Below are 4,818 nucleotides of genomic sequence, written 5' to 3' on the forward strand. Positions count from 1 at the left end.
GATATATACTTAAACAAAAACTCTAAAAATCAAATGCATGAAAGTTGAAGAGAAAATGCCACCAAGAAGAGAGACAAGGAATAAAAGTAGGATAGGGGTTAACACACACTCTTCAAGTGTAAAGGACAAGAGAAAAATAACAGAAGAAAAAGGGTAAAAAAGCTTACCCAGTCAATACATGGTATATTTTGATCTATAATCAAACATACATGATTCTCTTAATTATATACAAGAGATTTTTTTTGGAAAATGAACAAAAATCAAAGAACGAGAAATAAAAATGACCAAAGAAGCCAAGGAAGAAATTTTAAGAGAAAAGAAGAATTCAGTAAAAGGGGAATTACTAATAGAATAGAAAATGAAGATAAAGAAATTTTTAAAGTTGATGTAGTAAAACCACAGTGTAATCATACCATAAGAATTTTTTATAAAACCAATACAAAGAAGAAATTGAAATGGGGGATGTAAGAGATGAGAGCATGAGTTTAGATTTGGAAAGAGGAGAACAGAATGAGTAGGAGAGATTCTAGAGAAGTCTGAGTATCTCCTTGCAGCCCTGAGACCCCAATCACACCAGCATCCTTACCAAAGCCGGTCTCAGTGGCCCGGTGCAGGCAGCTTAACTCGCATGCTCTGCGCTGAAAAGCAATGACAGGCAGCCAGAGTTATGGGGAAGGGGCTGTGTGATTTCATCTCCCACTGGGCACTAACCTGTTTGTTATCCAAAGTGGAAATGGCCTTGTGTAAAGACACTCAGTAAATCTTACTGAGTAAGATCTCAGGGCTGCAAGGAGATACTCAGACTTCTCTAGAATCTCTCCTACTGATTCTATTCTCCTCTTTCCAAATCTAAACTTATATTCCCAATTTGTCAGTTCAGTTCAGTCACTCAGTGGTGTCCAACTCTTTGCAACCCCGCAGACTGCAGCACACCAGGCCTCCCTGTCCATCACCAACTCCCAGAGTTTATTCAAACTCATGTCCATTGAGTGGGTGATGCCATCTACCATCTCATCCTCTGTCATCCCCTTCTCCTGCCTTCAATCTTTCCCAACATCAGGGTTTTTTCAAACATCAATTCTTCACATCAGATGGCCAAAGTATTGGAGTTTGAGCTTCAACATCAGTCCTTCCAATGAACACCCAGGACTGATATCCTTTAGGATGGACTTGTTGGATGTCCTTGCAGTCCAAGGGACTCTCAAGAATCTTCTCAAACACCACAGTTCAAAAGCATCAATTCTTTACAGTCCAACTCACATCCATACATGACCACTGGAAAAACCACAGCCTTGACTAGATGGACCTTTGTTGGCAAAGTAATGTCTCTGCTTTTCAATATGCTATCTAGGTTGGTCATAACTTTTCTTCCAAGGAGTAAGCGTCTTTTAATTTCATGGCTGCAGTCATCATCTGCAGTGATTTTGGAGCCCCCCAAAATAAAGTCAGCCACTGTTTCCGCTGTTTCTCCTTCTATTTGCCATGAAGTGATGGGACCAGATGCCGTGATCTTAGTTTTCTGAATGTTGAGATTTAAGCTCAACTTTTTCCACTCTCCTCTTTCACTTTCATCAAGAGGCTCTTTAATTCTTCTTCACTTTCTGCCATAAGGATGGTGTCATCTGCATATCTGAGGTTATTGATATTTCTCTCAGCAATCTTGATTCCAGCTTCTGCTTCCTCCAGCCCAGCGTTTCTCATGATGTACTCTGCCTATAAGTTAAATAAGCAGGGTGACAATATACAGCTTTGATGTACTCCTTTTCCTATTTGGAACCAGTCTGTTCTGCCATGTCCAGTTGTATCTCTAATTTTCTTGAAGATATCTCTAGGCTTTCCCATTCTAACATTTTCCTCTATTTCTTTGCATTTTTCACTTAAGAAGGCTTTCTAATCTCCCCTTGGGTGCTATGCCTACTTTAGTCCACTGGCCATTGTGGAATGCAGAGTTCTGTACAGGCCCAAACCCTGTACCTACTACTGAGGAAAGTAAGGACTGTACCAGGTCTCCAAGCACTGTCCTCAGGAAGGTTTTTTTTTTTGTAAGTGGACTTCCCAGGTTGCTCAGTGGTAAACAATCCAGTGCAGCAGACACAGAAGATTTGGGTTTGATCCCTGGGTCAGGAAGATCCCCTGGAGAAGGAAATGGCAACCTGTTCCAGTATTCTAGCCTAGAAAATACCAAAGACAGAGAAGCCTGGAGGGCTATAGTCATGGGGTTGCAAAGAGTTGGTCGCGACTGAGTGACTTAACAGCGTTCAGAGCAGTTAAGTAAATTACAAAAGTTGTACAACAAGAAAGTGGTTATATGTCATTCTTTTCATGTATGAGTTTGCTAATGTTTTGTTGAGATTTTTGTTCCATGTTCATGAAAGATACTGCCTGAAATTTTCTTTTCTTGCTGTATCCTTGTCTGGTTGGGTATCTGGGTTGTGCTGGGCCCCAAAATGCCTTGGGAAGTATTCCCTCCTTTATTTTCTAAAAATGATCAGCCATGCTTGGTGCAACTTCCAGCCCTGAAATAGTGAGCACTTTGAGGGGGAAGCAGCAGGAATTGAGATTTGGGTTCCTTGATTATTTGGGTCCCACAATTGCAACAAAGAAGCCAGAATGGGTAAATAATGGAGTTCACACTGTTCCGATGGTTGGTGCTGGTTAGTGTAGGAGGAAAGTCAGCCATGCATGGACACAGAGTCAAGAAGTTTCCCCAGGCCTCCAAACTGGACACTGTGTCCTTTTTGTGTGGAAAGGAGCCAGGTAGTAAAAGTCCAACACATTCTGTCTTTGTCTCCTTCAGATGACCCTCTCTCTACTCCTCAGTTCTGTTACAGGTAGGTTCTGCCTCCCTCCCACCTGGGTCAGCTTCTCACAGAGATATCCCGGCTGGATTGTAGAAATAAAACACGTTAATTCTTCCAGAGAAAGTGAAAAATGGGAACAATCCCAACTCAGCATATAAGACTGGCATAACTTTGATATAAACATTTAGAAAGACATTAATGGAAAGGGAAATAAAAATTGAAGGTCAAGTCTGTAATTCCTAAACAAAATACCAAAAAAATTAAATTTAACAACATAAAACAATAAAGGATAGTACATGGCAATTAAATGGATTTGTTCCCCAAAAGCAAATTGATTCAATGTTCAAAAATCAACTTAAGCAATTAACCATATCAACAGAACAAACAAATAAATCATAGCATTTCAGTGCAAAAATATCACTGTAGGGACTTCCCTAGAGGCCCAGCGGTTAAGACTTCACTCTCCAGTGCAAAGAGTGGGGGTTCGATCCCTGGTCATGGCAACTAAGATTCCACGTGCATCCGGGCCCAAAACCAAAACAAAACAGAAACAGTGTAGTAACAAATTCAATAAAAACTTTAAAAATGGTCCACATCAAAAAAAACTTAAAAAAAAAAGAAGAAATATCACTGTAGAAACTACACATCTATTTATGATAAAAAAGAAAAAGATTTGGGAAACTATGAATAGAAGGAAATGTGCTTAATCTGATAGTGCATCTACATCACACTTACACCAACCATCACAGCTGCTGGTGAAACCTTAAATTCTTTCTCCTTGAGATTGAGAACAAGATACAAATACCTGGAATTATCTTTTTATTTATTTTTTTCTGTTTACAGAGTATACAGAAAAAGAGACATATTCACTACAGTCTACCCCTGGTTCCAGAGCAGGCATGCATGTGTGCTTTCTCTCGCGCACACACACACACACACACACCACACGCTGGGGTAATCGTATCTCACTCGTCACCGGTGGGTGTGGACGATCCCAAGGCATTTCCAGTATTTATACAATACCTCGCTCCGAAAAACACCCAGAGCTCCTCACACACATAGACGCATCCAGCAGAATTAAGTAAAAAGGCTCCTGGGCACAGACTTACGCACCCACCGGGCCTTCGCTTCCGGGAGCTGTGCGTCTGCCTTCTTGGTCCAATCTGGACTCTCCAGGCGGCTGGACTACTGTCTGCGGGGCGCGTCGGTGGGCAGGGCCGGGGATCCTGTCAGCTCTTCCCCCCGCCCCGTTCCATCGCCAACACCTCATCGCGTTCCAAGGGCTCCTGTCCCGCGTTTGCGCCTTGGCGACCTGCTGCCCGTAGAGCGCAGTTTCTGGACGCGAAGCTGCGCGGAAAAGGGAGTCAGTCTGGGGTCTGGATTCTTATTGATCCAAGGACACGCGTGGGGAGGGGCCGCGCGCGGGGACAAGGACTTCTCCCGACTCCTTCCGGGGATGTCTTCGTCCATAGACGCGTGGTTTCCAAATTAGCCTGGTGTTGATGTGAGTGAGTTGCTACCTGCGACTGTGGCGCACACCTTCGTATGAGAAAGCCCGGACAGAGAGCCCCCGGGGGAGCCCGCCACTTCTGCGCCTGCTTCCTCATGTCTCGCTGGAGGCCAACCCCTGCAAGCCCGGCGGACGCCCCTCGGTCTCCAGCACCAAGGAGGGACCCTGGAGAGCCTTCCAGTCGCCCGCAGCAACGCGGTCTCCCGCCCTGGGACTGGCGAGTGCGGATCTTTCCAAGGTGCACGCGGGTTCGGCGCTCGTGTCCTGCGCGGTCACAGTCTGAAGGGGCGCGCCCAGACCTCCACGCTGGCGACCCCCAGGTATGATCAGCCAGGCATGCGGACTAGTTTCCAGGCGCTGGTCGGCATCCCCTCCTCGAGCCTCTTTGTGAGGCCGCCTGCGGGACCCATGCTGTCCACCCGGGGCCAGTACGCCGTGAAGAAGAGGGAAAAAGCCGTGCCCAAGAAGTATGTGCGTGGCAGAGGTCGGGGGTGGGAGGGCAGCGAA

Source organism: Bison bison, unplaced genomic scaffold (assembly GCF_000754665.1).
Source record: "Bison bison bison isolate TAMUID 2011002044 unplaced genomic scaffold, Bison_UMD1.0 scf7180017864037, whole genome shotgun sequence".
Taxonomy (NCBI): Eukaryota; Metazoa; Chordata; class Mammalia; order Artiodactyla; family Bovidae; genus Bison; species Bison bison.